The 25,817-nt window shown below is 43.3% G+C and overlaps 4 non-coding genes across 4 annotated transcripts; all 4 read left to right on the forward strand.

The window, feature by feature from the left end:
• Positions 1 to 6,637: 6,637 nt before the first annotated feature.
• On the forward strand, positions 6,638 to 6,711 carry TRNAI-AAU (transfer RNA isoleucine (anticodon AAU)). Its single transcript has one exon. It is a non-coding gene; the product is annotated as a tRNA-Ile (tRNA).
• A 10,919-nt stretch (positions 6,712 to 17,630) lies between these two features.
• On the forward strand, positions 17,631 to 17,704 carry TRNAI-UAU (transfer RNA isoleucine (anticodon UAU)). Its single transcript has one exon. It is a non-coding gene; the product is annotated as a tRNA-Ile (tRNA).
• Positions 17,705 to 21,294: 3,590 nt separating this feature from the next.
• TRNAI-UAU (transfer RNA isoleucine (anticodon UAU)) lies at positions 21,295 to 21,368 on the forward strand. Its single transcript has one exon. It is a non-coding gene; the product is annotated as a tRNA-Ile (tRNA).
• A 3,591-nt stretch (positions 21,369 to 24,959) lies between these two features.
• TRNAI-AAU (transfer RNA isoleucine (anticodon AAU)) lies at positions 24,960 to 25,033 on the forward strand. The gene has a single exon. It is a non-coding gene; the product is annotated as a tRNA-Ile (tRNA).
• The last annotated feature ends 784 nt before the right edge of the window (positions 25,034 to 25,817 follow it).

Here is a 25,817-nt window from a genome sequence, read left to right on the forward strand (position 1 = left end):
GCTGCCATCAAAGGGCTTCTGAAAATCCAGGAATCATACAAAGAACAAGTCCTGCGGAATGAGCCACGCACATTCAGAAAGAATGGTGATGCGTTGGTTACTTATTGGTAATCTTCATTAGCCTTAGTCCATTGCGTCCTTGTGACAGTCATTACAAAGTAAGGTGATGTCACCTTCCAACAGGAAGAAAGAACAGGAGGATCCTTAAATGCTAGCCACATGCACCCAACCTGGGTGCCAAGCCCTTGCCAAAGGACTGATGGGAAGGTGGGCAGGATGTAATGTTTGTGACAAAGACAAGATGGACTAAGGGTAATGCAGAGTTCAAAACATTGGTACTCAAATGCAAAACAGAAAAATTATTAAGCCATAATGCTTGACAAATGTATGCTCTGAGGACCAAGTAGCCACCCTAGGAATTTCCTAGATTGTTACTCACTGGAATTCAACCCAGGAGGTGGCTATTCCTCTCGTAGACCATCCCTGAACTGGAAGATATTCTAAAAAGCCTTGCAAAGCCAGAAAAATTGACAACTTAATCCAGCTACTCAGAGTCATAAAAGTCACCTTCTTGTCTTTTCCAGGCTGTCCAAAAGTCACAAACAAGGAGTCGGTTTTCCTGAACTGCAGAGGCCTGGTGACATAAATGAAAAGAGCTCTTTAAACATCAAGTGTATTCAGAAAATGTTCCTCCGGAGAGGAAGGAGAGGGAATGAAAGAAGGAAGAATTATTTCCTAAGATCTATCAAAAATAGACTTAACCTTTGCAGCAAAGGTAAGGCTTTAAAGTTACCATATCTTCCAAAGTATCAAATGAAGAGAGGACAGCATTTTAAGGCTCCCAGCTCCCCAATTGTTCTCAGCAAGGTGATAGGAAATAGGAAAATAACTTTATAGGAAACAATCTTTATGTCTACAGTATCCAGATCCTCAAAGAGATAAAATTGCAAAGCCTATAAAAGAGTAAGAAGATTCTGAGTTGGAGAAAAGGGATTTTTCAACTGGTCTTACAATTGACAAAAGATCAGAACAGTCTAGACACCAAAGACTGTAACATCGACGAAGGTACAGAAAAGTCCCTAAAAACCTTTATCGCAAAGCAATGAGCTTTCAGAGTGGAAAGAGATTCAAGTGAAACCCATTCAGAAGAAAATGCAAAATAGCAGACAAACTACAGGTAGGTGCCAAAAGATCATGAGCTGAACATCACTTCTCAAAAGACTTCCAGTTCTTTGAGTAAGACTTCGAAGTAGAAGGCCTGCTGGAGTGCTGAATTAACTCCACTAAGGAAGAGGAAAGACCCTTTGCTAGCAGTCCAGACTTCTCAACCTCCAAAGCGATAGAGTGAGTTGGAGCAAGAAGGTGAGGGACGACGTTCTGAGAGAGACACACTTGAGCAGTACCCAAGGAGGTAGAAGAGCCAGGGGTTCAGAAGAGGAAACCATGACATCTCTGGCCAATAAGGGCCCACAAGAATAAGGTTCCCTCCCCCCTGCTGAGACTTGAAGAGAACCATCTGGATCAATAAAAAGTGGGGGAATGTATAAAGGAGACTTCTCAGCCACTTTATCACCAATACGTCCACTACCTAGGCTCCTTGTTCCGGAAGCCTGGATCAGAATCGACAAAGATGAGCATTGTCCTTGTTTGAAAAGAGATCCAGAAAGGGTTTCACAAACTCTCGGCATATCTCTCAAAACAACGACCTGGATAACGTCAACTCCAGCAAATTTGGAAACCTCCAGCTGTCTGCCATCACATTGTCGGTGCCCTTGATGTGTACTGCCGACGTGTGCAACAGGTTGATCTCTGCCCAATAACCCAATTGTTCTGCTATTGCATTGAAGGATTTTGAATGCATGCTTCACTGTTGGTTAATGTAAAAGACAGCTACCTTATTCTCTGTCTTTACTAGCACATTTTTTTGAGGCAGATGATGATGGGAAAACTTCAAAGCCCTGTAGATTACCATCAACTCCATCTATTTGCATGACCTCCGACTCTCTAGGAAAGACCACTTGAATCGACAGGATCAGTCCAACACAGTAGCTCTCCAGCCAGGTTTGCTGGCATCTGTTGCGAGGATTCAGGAGCATCCAGGTATATTAGTGTCCACTTACACCAGTGGTCTTCAAACTCTTTAATGCCGCATCCACCCGATAGGAAAAAAGAACATTGGTGCCTCCCCTCTGAATTGTCCACAATTCTGCTATTAAATTGACACTGTTTAAATATGTCTAGACCTATTTAAACATTGCAGTTAAGTTCTGTTACTATTCTAAAAATGCAATCAAATAAATGACCCCAAATATACTATTCTGGTTAGGCCTGCCCTACTAACCAATTGCAGCGTCATGCTCTGCTGAGTAAACTGATCTCACGACAGTGAGGAATGCACAGGCCGGGTGGTGCCCGGCGCACAAAAGCGCGCCTTCTTGTGTTGTACGTCTCTTCCCGCAAATGCAAACTCAGATTTCCTGCACTGTGGTCGGCAGGAGAGACATGGGAAGGCGCAGTAGGGAAGGCTTGAGCAACGAACCGTTGGCTATGTTTTGTTGTTACTTTGTTGACATGAGCTCAAGTAATTTGAAGCAGAAGGAACGGCCAGACCTAAAAAAAACTCTCTTACCTCCAACGCCGAATAACCACTATAATTATAATATCTCAAAAGCAGCTGGCCTTGTAAACTTAATGACCAAGCAAGCCGATGCATTTTGGGTTTTGTTGTAAAAGAATAAAAATACTATCCATAATTTCCTTTTTTTCCGGCAACAAGCGATGTTACAAAGATATCACAGCACACAGTGAGATTGAGTGAAAGAAGAGGCACTGAGGCTGGCATGCAGCACTCCACAGCTCTTGTTATTGTAATCCAGACAGGGGGGGGAAGAAGAAAAGTATGAAGGAATTGCGATAGTGAGACCAACTCTTCTATCTATCTGCATTACATGGAAAAAGGATATCTTTAGTACTCATAGCTGGTTAGCTCAGTTGGTTAGAGCGTGGTGCTAATAAAGCCAAGGTCGCGGGTTCGATCCCCGTACGGGCCAGGTTGCATTTTTTCTCTCAACTAAACTCTTTTTTTCTCATTTAATCAAGCTCTTATAAATCCATACACTCTGTTGCTCCAGTATACGTTCACTTTCCATTAGTCCTTCTTTTGCCACTGCTGACCAAAGCTCAATCCGGCAGCGCCAGTAGAACAACACAAGTGCAAGGGATTGTCTCTCCAAGATGGAGACACTGCCTCAGACTATGTCTCGTGAGAGGTGGAGGGAGACCAAGAGCTGATTATTAGATGTGTGGGGATAAGAGGAACATAACTCAGGTGAACAGATTCTGGATAGTGATGCTATAGCTAGGATCAGCAATTTTACAGGGGAAAGGATAGGAAAATAATTAGGTGACAGAAGTATAGAAGTGGCTACAAGAGGGTGTGTCTCTTAAGAGGGCCGAAAGATACACTGAAGGCGAAGGTGAAGTAAAAGAAGAAAGAAAGATCAAAGGAAGTCGACAGTGATTGAGAGAAAACTCACAAAGGCAAATTGAGCAAAAGACAAGGCCTGGGGAGTTAGACTACTTCAATGCAAATTTACGCCGCAGATGAGCATGACAACTGACCCTTGTACAGTGGTGCTGAAACCATTTTCAGTGTGGGGGTGCTGCCATCAAAGGGCTTCTGAAAATCCAGGAATCATACAAAGAACAAGTCCTGCGGAATGAGCCACGCACATTCAGAAAGAATGGTGATGCGTTGGTTACTTATTGGTAATCTTCATTAGCCTTAGTCCATTGCGTCCTTGTGACAGTCATTACAAAGTAAGGTGATGTCACCTTCCAACAGGAAGAAAGAACAGGAGGATCCTTAAATGCTAGCCACATGCACCCAACCTGGGTGCCAAGCCCTTGCCAAAGGACTGATGGGAAGGTGGGCAGGATGTAATGTTTGTGACAAAGACAAGATGGACTAAGGGTAATGCAGAGTTCAAAACATTGGTACTCAAATGCAAAACAGAAAAATTATTAAGCCATAATGCTTGACAAATGTATGCTCTGAGGACCAAGTAGCCACCCTAGGAATTTCCTAGATTGTTACTCACTGGAATTCAACCCAGGAGGTGGCTATTCCTCTCGTAGACCATCCCTGAACTGGAAGATATTCTAAAAAGCCTTGCAAAGCCAGAAAAATTGACAACTTAATCCAGCTACTCAGAGTCATAAAAGTCACCTTCTTGTCTTTTCCAGGCTGTCCAAAAGTCACAAACAAGGAGTCGGTTTTCCTGAACTGCAGAGGCCTGGTGACATAAATGAAAAGAGCTCTTTAAACATCAAGTGTATTCAGAAAATGTTCCTCCGGAGAGGAAGGAGAGGGAATGAAAGAAGGAAGAATTATTTCCTAAGATCTATCAAAAATAGACTTAACCTTTGCAGCAAAGGTAAGGCTTTAAAGTTACCATATCTTCCAAAGTATCAAATGAAGAGAGGACAGCATTTTAAGGCTCCCAGCTCCCCAATTGTTCTCAGCAAGGTGATAGGAAATAGGAAAATAACTTTATAGGAAACAATCTTTATGTCTACAGTATCCAGATCCTCAAAGAGATAAAATTGCAAAGCCTATAAAAGAGTAAGAAGATTCTGAGTTGGAGAAAAGGGATTTTTCAACTGGTCTTACAATTGACAAAAGATCAGAACAGTCTAGACACCAAAGACTGTAACATCGACGAAGGTACAGAAAAGTCCCTAAAAACCTTTATCGCAAAGCAATGAGCTTTCAGAGTGGAAAGAGATTCAAGTGAAACCCATTCAGAAGAAAATGCAAAATAGCAGACAAACTACAGGTAGGTGCCAAAAGATCATGAGCTGAACATCACTTCTCAAAAGACTTCCAGTTCTTTGAGTAAGACTTCGAAGTAGAAGGCCTGCTGGAGTGCTGAATTAACTCCACTAAGGAAGAGGAAAGACCCTTTGCTAGCAGTCCAGACTTCTCAACCTCCAAAGCGATAGAGTGAGTTGGAGCAAGAAGGTCAGGGACGACGTTCTGAGAGAGACACACTTGAGCAGTACCCAAGGAGGTAGAAGAGCCAGGGGTTCAGAAGAGGAAACCATGACATCTCTGGCCAATAAGGGCCCACAAGAATAAGGTTCCCTCCCCCCTGCTGAGACTTGAAGAGAACCATCTGGATCAATAAAAAGTGGGGGAATGTATAAAGGAGACTTCTCAGCCACTTTATCACCAATACGTCCACTACCTAGGCTCCTTGTTCCGGAAGCCTGGATCAGAATCGACAAAGATGAGCATTGTCCTTGTTTGAAAAGAGATCCAGAAAGGGTTTCACAAACTCTCGGCATATCTCTCAAAACAACGACCTGGATAACGTCAACTCCAGCAAATTTGGAAACCTCCAGCTGTCTGCCATCACATTGTCGGTGCCCTTGATGTGTACTGCCGACGTGTGCAACAGGTTGATCTCTGCCCAATAACCCAATTGTTCTGCTATTGCATTGAAGGATTTTGAATGCATGCTTCACTGTTGGTTAATGTAAAAGACAGCTACCTTATTCTCTGTCTTTACTAGCACATTTTTTTGAGGCAGATGATGATGGGAAAACTTCAAAGCCCTGTAGATTACCATCAACTCCATCTATTTGCATGACCTCCGACTCTCTAGGAAAGACCACTTGAATCGACAGGATCAGTCCAACACAGTAGCTCTCCAGCCAGGTTTGCTGGCATCTGTTGCGAGGATTCAGGAGCATCCAGGTATATTAGTGTCCACTTACACCAGTGGTCTTCAAACTCTTTAATGCCGCATCCACCCGATAGGAAAAAAAAACATTGGTGCCTCCCCTCTGAATTGTCCACAATTCTGCTATTAAATTGACACTGTTTAAATATGTCTAGACCTATTTAAACATTGCAGTTAAGTTCTGTTACTATTCTAAAAATGCAATCAAATACATGACCCCAAATATACTATTCTGGTTAGGCCTGCCCTACTAACCAATTGCAGCGTCATGCTCTGCTGAGTAAACTGATCTCACGACAGTGAGGAATGCACAGGCCGGGTGGTGCCCGGCGCACAAAAGCGCGCCTTCTTGTGTTGTACGTCTCTTCCCGCAAATGCAAACTCAGATTTCCTGCACTGTGGTCGGCAGGAGAGACATGGGAAGGCGCAGTAGGGAAGGCTTGAGCAACGAACCGTTGGCTATGTTTTGTTGTTACTTTGTTGACATGAGCTCAAGTAATTTGAAGCAGAAGGAACGGCCAGACCTAAAAAAAACTCTCTTACCTCCAACGCCGAATAACCACTATAATTATAATATCTCAAAAGCAGCTGGCCTTGTAAACTTAATGACCAAGCAAGCCGATGCATTTTGGGTTTTGTTGTAAAAGAATAAAAATACTATCCATAATTTCCTTTTTTTCCGGCAACAAGCGATGTTACAAAGATATCACAGCACACAGTGAGATTGAGTGAAAGAAGAGGCACTGAGGCTGGCATGCAGCACTCCACAGCTCTTGTTATTGTAATCCAGACAGGGGGGGGGAGAAGAAAAGTATGAAGGAATTGCGATAGTGAGACCAACTCTTCTATCTATCTGCATTACATGGAAAAAGGATATCTTTAGTACTCATAGCTGGTTAGCTCAGTTGGTTAGAGCGTGGTGCTAATAACGCCAAGGTCGCGGGTTCGATCCCCGTACGGGCCAGGTTGCATTTTTTCTCTCAACTAAACTCTTTTTTTCTCATTTAATCAAGCTCTTATAAATCCATACACTCTGTTGCTCCAGTATACGTTCACTTTCCATTAGTCCTTCTTTTGCCACTGCTGACCAAAGCTCAATCCGGCAGCGCCAGTAGAACAACACAAGTGCAAGGGATTGTCTCTCCAAGATGGAGACACTGCCTCAGACTATGTCTCGTGAGAGGTGGAGGGAGACCAAGAGCTGATTATTAGATGTGTGGGGATAAGAGGAACATAACTCAGGTGAACAGATTCTGGATAGTGATGCTATAGCTAGGATCAGCAATTTTACAGGGGAAAGGATAGGAAAATAATTAGGTGACAGAAGTATAGAAGTGGCTACAAGAGGGTGTGTCTCTTAAGAGGGCCGAAAGATACACTGAAGGCGAAGGTGAAGTAAAAGAAGAAAGAAAGATCAAAGGAAGTCGACAGTGATTGAGAGAAAACTCACAAAGGCAAATTGAGCAAAAGACAAGGCCTGGGGAGTTAGACTACTTCAATGCAAATTTACGCCGCAGATGAGCATGACAACTGACCCTTGTACAGTGGTGCTGAAACAATTTTCAGTGTGGGGGTGCTGCCATCAAAGGGCTTCTGAAAATCCAGGAATCATACAAAGAACAAGTCCTGCGGAATGAGCCACGCACATTCAGAAAGAATGGTGATGCGTTGGTTACTTATTGGTAATCTTCATTAGCCTTAGTCCATTGCGTCCTTGTGACAGTCATTACAAAGTAAGGTGATGTCACCTTCCAACAGGAAGAAAGAACAGGAGGATCCTTAAATGCTAGCCACATGCACCCAACCTGGGTGCCAAGCCCTTGCCAAAGGACTGATGGGAAGGTGGGCAGGATGTAATGTTTGTGACAAAGACAAGATGGACTAAGGGTAATGCAGAGTTCAAAACATTGGTACTCAAATGCAAAACAGAAAAATTATTAAGCCATAATGCTTGACAAATGTATGCTCTGAGGACCAAGTAGCCACCCTAGGAATTTCCTAGATTGTTACTCACTGGAATTCAACCCAGGAGGTGGCTATTCCTCTCGTAGACCATCCCTGAACTGGAAGATATTCTAAAAAGCCTTGCAAAGCCAGAAAAATTGACAACTTAATCCAGCTACTCACAGTCATAAAAGTCACCTTCTTGTCTTTTCCAGGCTGTCCAAAAGTCACAAACAAGGAGTCGGTTTTCCTGAACTGCAGAGGCCTGGTGACATAAATGAAAAGAGCTATTTAAACATCAAGTGTATTCAGAAAATGTTCCTCCGGAGAGGAAGGAGAGGGAATGAAAGAAGGAAGAATTATTTCCTAAGATCTATCAAAAATAGACTTAACCTTTGCAGCAAAGGTAAGGCTTTAAAGTTACCATATCTTCCAAAGTATCAAATGAAGAGAGGACAGCATTTTAAGGCTCCCAGCTCCCCAATTGTTCTCAGCAAGGTGATAGGAAATAGGAAAATAACTTTATAGGAAACAATCTTTATGTCTACAGTATCCAGATCCTCAAAGAGATAAAATTGCAAAGCCTATAAAAGAGTAAGAAGATTCTGAGTTGGAGAAAAGGGATTTTTCAACTGGTCTTACAATTGACAAAAGATCAGAACAGTCTAGACACCAAAGACTGTAACATCGACGAAGGTACAGAAAAGTCCCTAAAAACCTTTATCGCAAAGCAATGAGCTTTCAGAGTGGAAAGAGATTCAAGTGAAACCCATTCAGAAGAAAATGCAAAATAGCAGACAAACTACAGGTAGGTGCCAAAAGATCATGAGCTGAACATCACGTCTCAAAAGACTTCCAGTTCTTTGAGTAAGACTTCGAAGTAGAAGGCCTGCTGGAGTGCTGAATTAACTCCACTAAGGAAGAGGAAAGACCCTTTGCTAGCAGTCCAGACTTCTCAACCTCCAAAGCGATAGAGTGAGTTGGAGCAAGAAGGTCAGGGACGACGTTCTGAGAGAGACACACTTGAGCAGTACCCAAGGAGGTAGAAGAGGCAGGGGTTCAGAAGAGGAAACCATGACATCTCTGGCCAATAAGGGCCCACAAGAATAAGGTTCCCTCCCCCCTGCTGAGACTTGAAGAGAACCATCTGGATCAATAAAAAGTGGGGGAATGTATAAAGGAGACTTCTCAGCCACTTTATCACCAATACGTCCACTACCTAGGCTCCTTGTTCCAGAAGCCTGGATCAGAATCGACAAAGATGAGCATTGTCCTTGTTTGAAAAGAGATCCAGAAAGGGTTTCACAAACTCTCGGCATATCTCTCAAAACAACGACCTGGATAACGTCAACTCCAGCAAATTTGGAAACCTCCAGCTGTCTGCCATCACATTGTCGGTGCCCTTGATGTGTACTGCCGACGTGTGCAACAGGTTGATCTCTGCCCAATAACCCAATTGTTCTGCTATTGCATTGAAGGATTTTGAATGCATGCTTCACTGTTGGTTAATGTAAAAGACAGCTACCTTATTCTCTGTCTTTACTAGCACATTTTTTGGAGACAGATGATGATGGGAAAACTTCAAAGCCCTGTAGATTACCATCAACTCCATCTATTTCCATGACCTCCGACTCTCTAGGAAAGACCACTTGAATCAACAGGATCAGTCCAACACAGTAGCTCCCCAGCCAGGTTTGCTGGCATCTGTTGCGAGGATTCAGGAGCATCCAGGTATATTAGTGTCCACTTAGACCAGTGGTCTTCAAACTCTTTAATGCCGCATCCACCCGATAGGAAAAAAAAACATTGGTGCCTCCCCTCTGAATTGTCCACAATTCTGCTCTTAAATTGACACTTTTTAAATATGTCTAGACCTATTTAAACATTGCAGTTAAGTTCTGTTACTGTTTTAAAAATGCAATCAAATACATGACCCCAAATATACTATTCTGGTTAGGCCTGCCCTACTAACCAATTGCAGCGTCATGCTCTGCTGAGTAAACTGATCTCACGACAGTGAGGAATGCACAGGCCGGGTGGTGCCCGGCGCACAAAAGCGCGCCTTCTTGTGTTGTACGTCTCTTCGCGCAAATGCAAACTCAGATTTTCTGCACTGTGGTCGGCAGGAGAGACATGGGAAGGCGCAGTAGGGAAGGCTTGAGCAACGAACCGTTGGCTATGTTTTGTTGTTACTTTGTTGACATGAGCTCAAGTAATTTGAAGCAGAAGGAACGGCCAGACCTAAAAAAAACTCTCTTACCTCCAACGCCGAATAACCACTATAATTATAATATCTCAAAAGCAGCTGGCCTTGTAAACTTAATGACCAAGCAAGCCGATGCATTTTGGGTTTTGTTGTAAAAGAATAAAAATACTATCCATCCTTTCCTTTTTTTCCGGCAACAAGCGATGTTACAAAGATATCACAGCACACAGTGAGATTGACTAAAAGAAGAGGCACTGAGGCTGGCATGCAGCACTCCACAGCTCTTGTTATTGTAATCCAGACAGGGGGGGGAAGGAGAAAAGTATGAAGGAATTGCGATAGTGAGACCAACTCTTCTATCTATCTGCATTACATGGAAAAGGATATGTTTAGTACTCATAGCTTGTTAGCTCAGTTGGTTTGAGCGTGGTGCTAATAACGCCAAGGTCGCGGGCTCGATCCCCGTACGGGCCAGGATGCATTTTTTCTCTCAACTAAACTCTTTTTTTCTCATTTAATCAAGCTCTTATAAATCCATACACTCTGTTGCTCCAGTATACGTTCACTTTCCATTAGTCCTTCTTTTGCCACTGCTGACCAAAGCTCAAGCCGGCAGCGCCAGTAGAACAACACAAGTGCAAGGGATTGTCTCTCCAAGATGGAGACACTGCCTCAGACTATGTCTCGTGAGAGGTGGAGGGAGACCAAGAGCTGATTATTAGATGCGTGGGGATAAGAGGAACATAACTCAGGTGAACAGATTCTGGATAGTGATGCTATAGCTAGGATCAGCAATGTTACAGGGGAAAGGATAGGAAAATAATTAGGTGACAGAAGTATAGAAGTGGCTACAAGGGGGTGTGTCTCTTAAGAGGGCCGAAAGATACACTGAAGGCGAAGGTGAAGTAAAAGAAGAAAGAAAGATCAAAGGAAGTCGACAGTGATTGAGAGAAAACTCACAAAGGCAAATTGAGCAAAAGACAAGGCCTGGGGAGTTAGACTACTTCAATGCAAATTTACGCCGCAGATGAGCATGACAACTGACCCTTGTACAGTGGTGCTGAAACAATTTTCAGTGTGGGGGTGCTGCCATCAAAGGGCTTCTGAAAATCCAGGAATCATACAAAGAACAAGTCCTGCGGAATGAGCCATGCACATTCAGAAAGAATGGTGATGCGTTGGTTACTTATTGGTAATCTTCATTAGCCTTAGTCCATTGCGTCCTTGTGACAGTCATTCCAAAGTAAGGTGATGTCACCTTCCAACAGGAAGAAAGAACAGGAGGATCCTTAAATGCTAGCCCCATGCACCCAACCTGGGTGCCAAGCCCTTGCCAAAGGACTGATGGGAAGGTGGGCAGGATGTAATGTTTGTGACAAAGACAAGATGGACTAAGGGTAATGCAGAGTTCAAAACATTGGTACTCAAATGCAAAACAGAAAAATTATTAAGCCATAATGCTTGACAAATGTATGCTCTAAGGACCAAGTAGCCACCCTAGGAATTTCCTAGATTGTTACTCACTGGAATTCAACCCAGGAGGTGGCCATTCCTCTCGTAGACCATCCCTGAACTGGAAGATATTCTAAAAAGCCTTGCAATGCCAGAAAAATTGACAACTTAATCCACCTACTCAGAGTCATAAAAGTCACCTTCTTGTCTTTTCCAGGCTGTCCAAAAGTCACAAACAAGGAGTCGGTTTTCCTGAACTGCAGAGGCCTAGTGACATAAATGAAAAGAGCTCTTTAAACATCAAGTGTATTCAGAAAATGTTCCTCCGGAGAGGAAGGAGAGGGAATGAAAGAAGGAAGAATTATTTCCTAAGATCTATCAAAAATAGACTTAACCTTTGCAGCAAAGGTAAGGCTAGGCCTTAAAGTTACCATATCTTCCAAAGTATCAAATGAGGAGAGGACAGCATTTTAAGGCTCCCAGCTCCCCAATTGTTCTCAGCAAGGTGATAGGAAATAGGAAAATAACTTTATAGGAAACAATCTTTATGTCTACAGTATCCAGATCCTCAAAGAGATAAAATTGCGAAGCCTATAAAAGAGTAAGAAGATTCTGAGTTGGAGAAAAGGGATTTTTCAACTGGTCTTACAATTGACAAAAGATCAGAACAGTCTAGACACCAAAGACTGTAACATCGACGAAGGTACAGAAAAGTCCCTAAAAACCTTTATCGCAAAGCAATGAGCTTTCAGAGTGGAAAGAGATTCAAGTGAAACCCATTCAGAAGAAAATGCAAAATAGCAGACAAACTACAGGTAGGTGCCAAAAGATCATGAGCTGAACATCACGTCTCAAAAGACTTCCAGTTCATTGAGTAAGACTTTGAAGTAGAAGGCCTGCTGGAGTGCTGAATTAACTCCACTAAGGAAGAGGAAAGACCCTTTGCTAGCAGTCCAGACTTCTCAACCTCCAAAGCGATAGAGTGAGTTGGAGCAAGAAGGTCAGGGACGACGTTCTGAGAGAGACACACTTGAGCAGTACCCAAGGAGGTAGAAGAGCCAGGGGTTCAGAAGAGGAAACCATGACATCTCTGGCCAATAAGGGCCCACAAGAATAAGGTTCCCTCCCCCCTGCTGAGACTTGAAGAGAACCATCTGGATCAATAAAAAGTGGGGGAATGTATAAAGGAGACTTCTCAGCCACTTTATCACCAATACGTCCACTACCTAGGCTCCTTGTTCCGGAAGCCTGGATCAGAATCGACAAAGATGAGCATTGTCCTTGTTTGAAAAGAGATCCAGAAAGGGTTTCACAAACTCTCGGCATATCTCTCAAAACAACGACCTGGATAACGTCAACTCCAGCAAATTTGGAAACCTCCAGCTGTCTGCCATCACATTGTCGGTGCCCTTGATGTGTACTGCCGACGTGTGCAACAGGTTGATCTCTGCCCAATAACCCAATTGTTCTGCTATTGCATTGAAGGATTTTGAATGCATGCTTCACTGTTGGTTAATGTAAAAGACAGCTACCTTATTCTCTGTCTTTACTAGCACATTTTTTTGAGACAGATGATGATGGGAAAACTTCAAAGCCCTGTAGATTACCATCAACTCCATCTATTTCCATGACCTCCGACTCTCTAGGAAAGACCACTTGAATCGACAGGATCAGTCCAACACAGTAGCTCTCCAGCCAGGTTTGCTGGCATCTGTTGCGAGGATTCAGGAGCATCCAGGTATATTAGTGTCCACTTAGACCAGTGGTCTTCAAACTCTTTAATGCCGCATCCACCCGATGGGAAAAAAAAACATTGGTGCCTCCCCTCTGAATTGTCCACAATTCTGCTATTAAATTGACACTGTTTAAATATGTCTAGACCTATTTAAACATTGCAGTTAAGTTCTGTTACTGTTTTAAAAATGCAATCAAATACATGACCCCAAATATACTATTCTGGTCAGGCCTGCCCTACTAACCAATTGCAGCGTCATGTTCTGCTGAGTAAACTGATCTCACGACAGTGAGGAATGCACAGGCCGGGTGGTGCCCGGAGCACGAAAGCGCGCCTTCTTGTGTTGTACGTCTCTTCGCGCAAATGCAAACTCAGATTTCCTGCACTGTGGTCGGCAGGAGAGACATGGGAAGGCGCAGTAGGGAAGGCTTGAGCAACGAACCGTTGGCTATGTTTTGTTGTTACTTTGTTGACATGAGCTCAAGTAATTTGAAGCAGAAGGAACGGCCAGACCTAAAAAAAACTCTCTTACCTCCAACGCCGAATAACCACTATAATTATAATATCTCAAAAGCAGCTGGCCTTGTAAACTTAATGAGCAAGCAAGCCGATGCATTTTGGGTTTTGTTGTAAAAGAATAAAAATACTATCCATCCTTTCCTTTTTTTGCGGCAACAAGCGATGTTACAAAGATATCACAGCACACAGTGAGATTGAGTGAAAGAAGAGGCACTGAGGCTGGCGTGCAGCACTCCACAGCTCTTGTTATTGTAATCCAGACAGGGGGCGGAAGGAGAAAAGTATGAAGGAATTGCGATCGTGAGACCAACTCTTCTATCTATCTGCATTTCATGGAAAAAGGAGATCTATAGTACTCCTTGCCGGTTAGCTCAGTTGGTTAGAGCGTGGTGCTAATAACGCCAATGTCGCGGGTTCGATCTCCGTACAGCCCAAGTTGCATTTTTTCTCTCAACTAAACTCTTTTTTTCTCATTTAATCAAGCTCTTATAAATCCATACACTCTGTTGCTCCAGTATACGTTCACTTTCCATTAGTCCTTCTTTTGCCACTGCTGACCAAAGCTCAAGCCGGCAGCGCCAGTAGAACAACACAAGTGCAAGGGATTGTCTCTCCAAGATGGAGACACTGCCTCAGACTGTGTCTCGTGAGAGGTGGAGGGAGACCAAGAGCTGATTATTAGATGCGTGGGGATAAGAGGAACATAACTCAGGTGAACAGATTCTGGATAGTGATGCTATAGCTAGGATCGGCAACGTTACAGGGCAAAGGATAGGAAAATAATTAGGTGACAGAAGTATAGAAGTGGCTACAAGGGGGTGTGTCTCTTAAGAGGGCCAAAAGATACACTGAAGGCGAAGGTGAAGTGAAAGAAGAAAGAAAGATCAAAGGAAGTCGACAGTGATTGTGAGAAAACTCACAAAGGCAAATTGAGCAAAAGACAAGGCATGGGGAGTTAGACTACTTCAATGCAAATTTACGCCGCAGATGAGCATGACAACTGACCCTTGTACAGTGGTGCTGAAACAATTTTCAGTGTGGGGGTGCTGCCATCAAAGGGCTTCTGAAAATCCAGGAATTATACAAAGAACTAGTCCTGCGGAATGAGCCACGCACATTCAGAAAGAGTGGTGATGCGTTGGTTACTTATTGGTAATCTTCATTAGCCTTAGTCCATTGCGTCCTTGTGACAGTCATTACAAAGTAAGGTTATGTCACCTTCCAACAGGAAGAAAGAACAGGAGGATCCTTAAATGCTAGCCCCATGCACCCAACCTGGGTGCCAAGCCCTTGCCAAAGGACTGATGGGAAGGTGGGCAGGATGTAATGTTTGTGACAAAGACAAGATGGACTAAGGGTAATGCAGAGTTCAAAACATTGGTACTCAAATGCAAAACAGAAAAATTATTAAGCCATAATGCTTGACAAATGTATGCTCTGAGGACCAAGTAGCCACCCTAGGAATTTCCTAGATTGTTACTCACTGGAATTCAACCCAGGAGGTGGCCATTCCTCTCGTAGACCATCCCTGAACTGGAAGATATTGTAAAAAGCCTTGCAAAGCCAGAAAAATTGACAACTTAATCCACCTACTCAGAGTCATAAAAGTCACCTTCTTGTCTTTTCCAGGCTGTCCAAAAGTCACAAAACAAGGAATCGGTTTTCCTGAACTGCAGAGGCCTGGTGACATAAATGAAAAGAGCTCTTTAAACATCAAGTGTATTCAGAAAATGTTCCTCCGGAGAGGAAGGAGAGGGAATGAAAGAAGGAAGAATTATTTCCTAAGATCTATCAAAAATAGACTTAACCTTTGCAGCAAAGGTAAGGCTAGGCCTTAAAGTTACCCCATCTTCCAAAGTATCAAATGAAGAGAGGACAGCATTTTAAGGCTCCCAGCTCCCCAATTGTTCTCAGCAAGGTGATAGGAAATAGGAAAATAACGTTATAGGAAACAATCTTTATGTCTACAGTATCCAGATCCTCAAAGAGATAAAATTGCAAAGCCTATAAAAGAGTAGGAAGATTCTGAGTTGGAGAAAAGGGATTTTTCAACTGGTCTTACAATTGACAAAAGATCAGAACAGTCTAGACACCAAAGACTGTAACATCGACGAAGGTACAGAAAAGTCCCTAAAAACCTTTATCGCAAAGCAATGAGCTTTTAGAGTGGAAAGAGATTCAAGTGAAACCCATTCAGAAGAAAATGCAAAATAGCAGACAAACTACAGGTAGGTGCCAAAAGATCATGAGCAGAACATCATGTCTCAAAAGACTTCCAGTTCTTTGAGTAAGACTTCGAAGTAGAAGGCCTGCTGGAGAGCTGAATTAACTCCACTAAGGAAGAGGAAAGACCCTTTGCTAGCAGTCCAGACTTCTCAACCTCCAAAGCGATAGAGTGAGTTGGAGCAAGAAGGTCAGGGACGACGTTCTGACAGAGACACACTTGAGCAGTACTCAAGGAGGTAGAAGAGCCAGGGGTTCAGAAGAGGAAACCATGACATCTCTGGCCAATAAGGGCCCACAAGAATAAAGATCCGTCCCCCCTGCTGAGACTTGAAGAGAACCATCTAGATCAATAAAAAGTGGGGGAATGTATAAAGGAGACTTCTCAGCCACTTTATCACCAATACGTCCACTACCTAGGCTCCTTGTTCCGGAAGCCTGGATCAGAATCGACAAAGATGAGCATTGTCCTTGTTTGAAAAGAGATCCAGAAAGGGTTTCACAAACTCTCGGCATATCTCTCAAAACAACGACCTGGATAACGTCAACTCCAGCAAATTTGGAAACCTCCAGCTGTCTGCCATCACATTGTCGGTGCCCTTGATGTGTACTGCCCACGTGTGCAACAGGTTGATCTCTGCCCAATAACCCAATTGTTCTGCTATTGCATTGAAGGATTTTGAATGCATGCTTCACTGTTGGTTAATGTAAAAGACAGCTACCTTATTCTCTGTCTTTACTAGCACATTTTTTTGAGACAGATGATGATGGGAAAACTTCAAAGCCCTGTAGATTACCATCAACTACATCTATTTCCATGACCTCCGACTCTCTAGGAAAGACCACTTGAATCGACAGGATCAGTCCAACACAGTAGCTCTCCAGCCAGGTTTGCTGGCATCTGTTGCGAGGATTCAGGAGCATCCAGGTATATTAGTGTCCACTTAGACCAGTGGTCTTCAAACTCGTTAATGCCGCATCCACCCAAGGGGAAAAAAAAACATTGGTGCCTCCCCTCTGAATTGTCCACAATTCTTCTATTAAATTGACACTGTTTAAATATGTCTAGACCTATTTAAACATTGCAGTTAAGTTCTGTTACTGTTTTAAAAATGCAATCAAATACATGACCCCAAATATACTATTCTGGTCAGGCCTGCCCTACTAACCAATTGCAGCGTCATGTTCTGCTGAGTAAACTGATCTCACGACAGTGAGGAATGCACAGGCCAGGTGGTGCCCGGCGCACAAAAGCGCGCCTTCTTGTGTTGTACGTCTCTTCGCGCAAATGCAAACTCAGATTTCCTTCACTGTGGTCGGCAGTATAGACATGGGAAGGCGCAGTAGGGAAGGCTTGAGCAACGAACCGTTGGCTATGTTTTGTTGTTACTTTGTTGACATGAGCTCAAGTAATTTGAAGCAGAAGGAACGGCCAGACCTAAAAAAAACTCTCTTACCTCCAACGCCGAATAACCACTATAATTATAATATCTCAAAAGCAGCTGGCCTTGTAAACTTAATGAGCAAGCAAGCCGATGCATTTTGGGTTTTGTTGTAAAAGAATAAAAATACTATCCCTCCTTTCCTTTTTTTCCGGCAACAAGCGATGTTACAAAGATATCACAGCACACAGTGAGATTGAGTGAAAGACGAGGCACTGAGGCTGGCGTGCAGCACTCCATAGATCTTGTTATTGTAATCCAGACAGGGGGCGGAAGGAGAAAAGTATGAAGGAATCGCGATCGTGAGACCAACTCTTCTATCTATCTGCATTTTATGGAAAAAGGAGATATGTAATACTCATGGCCGGTTAGCTCAGTTGGTTAGAGCGTGGTGCTTATAACGGCAAGGTCGCGGGTTCGATCCCTGTATGGGCCAGGTTGCATTTTTTCTCTCAACTAAACTCTTTTTTTCTCATTTAATCAAGCTCTTATAAATCCATACACTCTGTTGCTCCAGTATACGTTCACTTTCCATTAGTCCTTCTTTTGCCACTGCTGACCAAAGCTCCAGCCGGCAGCGCCAGTAGAACAGCACAAGTGCAAGGGATTGTCTCTCCAAGATGAAGACACTGCCTCAGACTATGTCTCGTGAGAGGTGGAGGGAGACCAAGAGCTGATTATTAGATGCGTGGGGATAAGAGGAACATAACTCAGGTGAACAGATTCTGGATAGTGATGCTATAGCTAGGATCAGCAACGTTACAGGGCAAAGGATAGGAAAATAATTAGGTGACAGAAGTATAGAAGTGGCTACAAGGGGGTGTGTCTCTTAAGAGGGCCGAAAGATACACTGAAGGCGAAGGTGAAGTGAAAGAAGAAAGAAAGATCAAAGGAAGTCGACAGTGATTGAGAGAAAACTCACAAAGGCAAATTGAGCAAAAGACAAGGCCTGGGGAGTTAGACTACTTCAATGCAAATTTACGCCGCAGATGAGCATGACAACTAACCCTTGTACAGTGGTGCTGAAACAATTTTCAGTGTGGGGGTGCTGCCATCAAAGGGCTTCTGAAAATCCAGGAATTATACAAAGAACTAGTCCTGCGGAATGAGCCACGCACATTCAGAAAGAGTGGTGATGCGTTGGTTACTTATTGGTAATCTTCATTAGCCTTAGTCCATTGCGTCCTTGTGACAGTCATTACAAAGTAAGGTGATGTCACCTTCCAACAGGAAGAAAGAACAGGAGGATCCTTAAATGCTAGCCCCATGCACCCAACCTGGGTGCCAAGCCCTTGCCAAAGGACTGATGGGAAGGTGGGCAGGATGTAATGTTTGTGACAAATACAAGATGGACTAAGGGTAATGCAGAGTTCAAAACATTGGTACTCAAATGCAAAACAGAAAAATTATTAAGCCATAATGCTTGACAAATGTATGCTCTGAGGACCAAGTAGCCACCCTAGGAATTTCCTAGATTGTTACTCACTGGAATTCAACCCAGGAGGTGGCCATTCCTCTCGTAGACCATCCCTGAACTGGAAGATATTCTAAAAAGCCTTGCAAAGCCAGAAAAATGGACAACTTAATCCACCTACTCAGAGTCATAAAAGTCACCTTCTTGTCTTTTCCAGGCTGTCCAAAAGTCACAAACAAGGAGTCGGTTTTCCTGAACTGCAGAGGCCTGGTGACATAAATGAAAAGAGCTCTTTAAACATCAAGTGTATTCAGAAAATGTTCCTCCGGAGAGGAAGGAGAGGGAATGAAAGAAGGAAGAATTATTTCCTAAGATCTATCAAAAATAGACTTAACCTTTGCAGCAAAGGTAAGGCTAGGCCTTAAAGTTACCCCATCTTCCAAAGTATCAAATGAAGAGAGGACAGCATTTTGAGGCTCCCAGCTCCCCAATTGTTCTCAGCAAGGTGATAGGAAATAGGAAAATAACTTTATAGGAAACAATCTTTATGTCTACAGTATCCAGATCCTCAAAGAGATAAAATTGCAAAGCCTATAAAAGAGTAGGAAGATTCTGAGTTGGAGAAAGGGATTTTTCAACTGGTCTTACAATTGACAAAAGATCAGAACAGTCTAGACACCATAGACTGTAACATCGACGAAGGTACAGAAAAGTCCCTAAAAACCTTTTTCGCAAAGCAATGAGCTTTCAGAGTGGAAAGAGATTCAAGTGAAACCCATTCAGAAGAAAATGCAAAATAGCAGACAAACTACAGGTAGGTGCCAAAAGATCATGAGCAGAACATCACGTCTCAAAAGACTTCCAGTTCTTTGAGTAAGACTTCGAAGTAGAAGGCCTGCTGGAGTGCTGAATTAACTCCACTAAGGAAGAGGAAAGACCCTTTGCTAGCAGTCCAGACTTCTCAACCTCCAAAGCGATAGAGTGAGTTGGAGCAAGAAGGTCAGGGACGACGTTCTGAGAGAGACACACTTGAGCAGTACCCAATGAGGTAGAAGAGCCAGGGTTCAGAAGAGGAAACCATGACATCTCTTGCCAATAAGGGCCCACAAGAATAAAGTTCCCTCGCCCCTGCTGAGACTTGAAGAGAACCATCTGGATCAATAAAAAGTGGGGGAATGTATAAAGGAGACTTCTCAGCCACTTTATCACCAATACGTCCACTACCTAGGCTCCTTGTTCCGGAAGCCTGGATCAGAATCGACAAAGATGAGCATTGTCCTTGTTTGAAAAGAGATCCAGAAAGGGTTCCACAAACTCTCGGCATATCTCTCAAAACAACGACCTGGATAACGTCAACTCCAGCAAATTTGGAAACCTCCAGCTGTCTGCCATCACATTGTCGGTGCCCTTGATGTGTACTGCCGACGTGTGCAACAGGTTGATCTCTGCCCAATAACCCAATTGTTCTGCTATTGCATTGAGGGATTTTGAATGCATGCTTCACTGTTGGTTAATGTAAAAGACAGCTACCTTATTCTCTGTCTTTACTAGCACATTTTTTTGAGACAGATGATGATGGGAAAACTTCAAAGCCCTGTAGATTACCATCAACTACATCTATTTCCATGACCTCCGACTCTCTAGGAAAGACCACTTGAATCGACAGGATCAGTCCAACACAGTAGCTCTCCAGCCAGGTTTGCTGGCATCTGTTGCGAGGATTCAGGAGCATCCAGGTATATTAGTGTCCACTTAGACCAGTGGTCTTCAAACTCGTTAATGCCGCATCCACCCAAGGGGAAAAAAAAACATTGGTGCCTCCCCTCTGAATTGTCCACAATTCTTCTATTAAATTGACACTGTTTAAATATGTCTAGACCTATTTAAACATTGCAGTTAAGTTCTGTTACTGTTTTAAAAATGCAATCAAATACATGACCCCAAATATACTATTCTGGTCAGGCCTGCCCTACTAACCAATTGCAGCGTCATGTTCTGCTGAGTAAACTGATCTCACGACAGTGAGGAATGCACAGGCCGGGTGGTGCCCGGCGCACAAAAGCGCGCCTTCTTGTGTTGTACGTCTCTTCGCGCAAATGCAAACTCAGATTTCCTTCACTGTGGTCGGCAGTATAGACATGGGAAGGCGCAGTAGGGAAGGCTTGAGCAACGAACCGTTGGCTATGTTTTGTTGTTACTTTGTTGACATGAGCTCAAGTAATTTGAAGCAGAAGGAACGGCCAGACCTAAAAAAAACTCTCTTACCTCCAACGCCGAATAACCACTATAATTATAATATCTCAAAAGCAGCTGGCCTTGTAAACTTAATGAGCAAGCAAGCCGATGCATTTTGGGTTTTGTTGTAAAAGAATAAAAATACTATCCCTCCTTTCCTTTTTTTCCGGCAACAAGCGATGTTACAAAGATATCACAGCACACAGTGAGATTGAGTGAAAGACGAGGCACTGAGGCTGGCGTGCAGCACTCCATAGATCTTGTTATTGTAATCCAGACAGGGGGCGGAAGGAGAAAAGTATGAAGGAATCGCGATCGTGAGACCAACTCTTCTATCTATCTGCATTTTATGGAAAAAGGAGATATGTAATACTCATGGCCGGTTAGCTCAGTTGGTTAGAGCGTGGTGCTTATAACGGCAAGGTCGCGGGTTCGATCCCTGTATGGGCCAGGTTGCATTTTTTCTCTCAACTAAACTCTTTTTTTCTCATTTAATCAAGCTCTTATAAATCCATACACTCTGTTGCTCCAGTATACGTTCACTTTCCATTAGTCCTTCTTTTGCCACTGCTGACCAAAGCTCCAGCCGGCAGCGCCAGTAGAACAACACAAGTGCAAGGGATTGTCTCTCCAAGATGAAGACACTGCCTCAGACTATGTCTCGTGAGAGGTGGAGGGAGACCAAGAGCTGATTATTAGATGCGTGGGGATAAGAGGAACATAACTCAGGTGAACAGATTCTGGATAGTGATGCTATAGCTAGGATCAGCAACGTTACAGGGCAAAGGATAGGAAAATAATTAGGTGACAGAAGTATAGAAGTGGCTACAAGGGGGTGTGTCTCTTAAGAGGGCCGAAAGATACACTGAAGGCGAAGGTGAAGTGAAAGAAGAAAGAAAGATCAAAGGAAGTCGACAGTGATTGAGAGAAAACTCACAAAGGCAAATTGAGCAAAAGACAAGGCCTGGGGAGTTAGACTACTTCAATGCAAATTTACGCCGCAGATGAGCATGACAACTAACCCTTGTACAGTGGTGCTGAAACAATTTTCAGTGTGGGGGTGCTGCCATCAAAGGGCTTCTGAAAATCCAGGAATTATACAAAGAACTAGTCCTGCGGAATGAGCCACGCACATTCAGAAAGAGTGGTGATGCGTTGGTTACTTATTGGTAATCTTCATTAGCCTTAGTCCATTGCGTCCTTGTGACAGTCATTACAAAGTAAGGTGATGTCACCTTCCAACAGGAAGAAAGAACAGGAGGATCCTTAAATGCTAGCCCCATGCACCCAACCTGGGTGCCAAGCCCTTGCCAAAGGACTGATGGGAAGGTGGGCAGGATGTAATGTTTGTGACAAATACAAGATGGACTAAGGGTAATGCAGAGTTCAAAACATTGGTACTCAAATGCAAAACAGAAAAATTATTAAGCCATAATGCTTGACAAATGTATGCTCTGAGGACCAAGTAGCCACCCTAGGAATTTCCTAGATTGTTACTCACTGGAATTCAACCCAGGAGGTGGCCATTCCTCTCGTAGACCATCCCTGAACTGGAAGATATTCTAAAAAGCCTTGCAAAGCCAGAAAAATTGACAACTTAATCCACCTACTCAGAGTCATAAAAGTCACCTTCTTGTCTTTTCCAGGCTGTCCAAAAGTCACAAACAAGGAGTCGGTTTTCCTGAACTGCAGAGGCCTGGTGACATAAATGAAAAGAGCTCTTTAAACATCAAGTGTATTCAGAAAATGTTCCTCCGGAGAGGAAGGAGAGGGAATGAAAGAAGGAAGAATTATTTCCTAAGATCTATCAAAAATAGACTTAACCTTTGCAGCAAAGGTAAGGCTAGGCCTTAAAGTTACCCCATCTTCCAAAGTATCAAATGAAGAGAGGACAGCATTTTGAGGCTCCCAGCTCCCCAATTGTTCTCAGCAAGGTGATAGGAAATAGGAAAATAACTTTATAGGAAACAATCTTTATGTCTACAGTATCCAGATCCTCAAAGAGATAAAATTGCAAAGCCTATAAAAGAGTAGGAAGATTCTGAGTTGGAGAAAGGGATTTTTCAACTGGTCTTACAATTGACAAAAGATCAGAACAGTCTAGACACCATAGACTGTAACATCGACGAAGGTACAGAAAAGTCCCTAAAAACCTTTTTCGCAAAGCAATGAGCTTTCAGAGTGGAAAGAGATTCAAGTGAAACCCATTCAGAAGAAAATGCAAAATAGCAGACAAACTACAGGTAGGTGCCAAAAGATCATGAGCAGAACATCACGTCTCAAAAGACTTCCAGTTCTTTGAGTAAGACTTCGAAGTAGAAGGCCTGCTGGAGTGCTGAATTAACTCCACTAAGGAAGAGGAAAGACCCTTTGCTAGCAGTCCAGACTTCTCAACCTCCAAAGCGATAGAGTGAGTTGGAGCAAGAAGGTCAGGGACGACGTTCTGAGAGAGACACACTTGAGCAGTACCCAATGAGGTAGAAGAGCCAGGGTTCAGAAGAGGAAACCATGACATCTCTTGCCAATAAGGGCCCACAAGAATAAAGTTCCCTCGCCCCTGCTGAGACTTGAAGAGAACCATCTGGATCAATAAAAAGTGGGGGAATGTATAAAGGAGACTTCTCAGCCACTTTATCACCAATACGTCCACTACCTAGGCTCCTTGTTCCGGAAGCCTGGATCAGAATCGACAAAGATGAGCATTGTCCTTGTTTGAAAAGAGATCCAGAAAGGGTTCCACAAACTCTCGGCATATCTCTCAAAACAACAACCTGGATAACGTCAACTCCAGCAAATTTGGAAACCTCCAGCTGTCTGCCATCACATTGTCGGTGCCCTTGATGTGTACTGCTGACGTGTGCAACAGGTTGATCTCTGCCCAATAACCCAATTGTTCTGCTATTGCATAGAGGGATTTTGAATGCATGCTTCACTGTTGGTTAATGTAAAAGACAGCTACCTTATTCTCTGTCTTTACTAGCACATTTTTTTGAGACAGATGATGATGGGAAAACTTCAAAGCCCTGAAAATTACCATCAACTCCATCTATTTCCATGACCTCCGACTCTCTAGGAAAGACCACTTGAATCGACAGGATCAGTGCAACACAGTAGCTCTCCAGCCAGGTTTGCTGGCATCTGTTGCGAGGAATTCAGGAGCATCCAGGTGTATTAGTGTCCACTTAGACCAGTTGTCTTCAAACTCTTTAATGCCGCATCCACCCAATGGGAAAAAAAAACATTGGTGCCTCCCCTCTGAATTGTCCACAATTCTTCTATTAAATTGACACTGTTTAAATATGTCTAGACCTATTTAAACATTGCAGTTAAGTTCTGTTACTGTTTTAAAAATGCAATCAAATACATGACCCCAAATATACTATTCTGGTCAGGCCTGCCCTACTAACCAATTGCAGCGTCATGCTCTGCTGAGTAAACTGATCTCACGACAGTGAGGAATGCACAGGCCGGGTGGTGCCCGGTGCACGAAAGCGCGTCTTCTTGTGTTGTACTTCTCTTCGCGCAAATGCAAACTCAGATTTCCTGCACTGTGGTCGGCAGGAGAGACATGGGAAGGCGCAGTAGGGATGGCTTGAGCAACGAACCGTTGGCTATGTTTTGTTGTTACTTTGTTGACATGAGCTCAAGTAATTTGAAGCAGAAGGAACGGCCAGACCTAAAAAAAACTCTCTTACCTCCAACGCCGAATAACCACTATAATTATAATATCTCAAAAGCAGCTGGCCTTGTAAACTTAATGAGCAAGCAAGCCGATGCATTTTGGGTTTTGTTGTAAAAGAATAAAAATACTATCCCTCCTTTCCTTTTTTTCCGGCAACAAGCCATGTTACAAAGATATCACAGCACACAGTGAGATTGAGTGAAAGAAGAGGCACTGAGGCTGGCGTGCAGCACTCCACAGCTCTTGTTATTGTAATCCAGACAGGTGGCGGAAGGAGAAAAGTATGAAGGAAGTGCGATAGTAAGACCAACTCTTCTATCTATCTGCATTACAAGGAAAAAGGATATCTTTAATACTCATGGCCGGTTAGCTCAGTTGGTTAGAGTGTGGTGCTAATAACGCCAAGGTCGCGGGTTTGATCCCCGTATGGGCCAGGTTGCATTTTTCTCTCAACTAAACTCTTTTTTTCTCATTTAATCAAGCTCTTATAAATCCATACACTCTGTTGCTCCAGTATACGTTCACTTTCCATTAGTCCTTCTTTTGCCACTGCTGACCAAAGCTCAAGCCGGCAGAGCCAGTAGAACAACACAAGTGCAAGGGATTGTCTCTCCAAGATGGAGACACTGCCTCAGACTATGTCTCGTGAGAGGTGGAGGGAGACCAAGAGCTGATTATTAGATGCGTGGGGATACGAGGAACATAACTCATGTGAACAGATTCTGGATAGTGATGCTATAGCTAGGATCGGCAACGTTACAGGGGAAAGGATAGGAAAATAATTAGGTGACAGAAGTATAGAAGTGGCTACAAGGGGGTGTGTCTCTTAAGAGGGCCGAAAGATACACTGAAGGCGAAGGTGAAGTAAAAGAAGAAAGAAAGATCAAAGGAAGTCGACAGTGATTGAGAGAAAACTCACAAAGGCAAATTGAGCAAAAGACAAGGCCTGGGGAGTTAGACTACTTCAATGCAAATTTACGCCGCAGATGAGCATGACAACTGACCCTTGTACAGTGGTGCTGAAACAATTTTCAGTGTGGGGGTGCTGCCATCAAAGGGCTTCTGAAAATCCAGGAATCATACAAAGAACAAGTCCTGCGGAATGAGCCACGCACATTCAGAAAGAATGGTGATGCGTTGGTTACTTATTGGTAATCTTCATTAGCCTTAGTCCATTGCGTCCTTGTGACAGTCATTACAAAGTAAGGTGATGTCACC

The sequence above is a fragment of the Pleurodeles waltl genome, chromosome 12 (genome assembly GCF_031143425.1).
Source record: "Pleurodeles waltl isolate 20211129_DDA chromosome 12, aPleWal1.hap1.20221129, whole genome shotgun sequence".
Taxonomy (NCBI): domain Eukaryota; kingdom Metazoa; phylum Chordata; class Amphibia; order Caudata; family Salamandridae; genus Pleurodeles; species Pleurodeles waltl.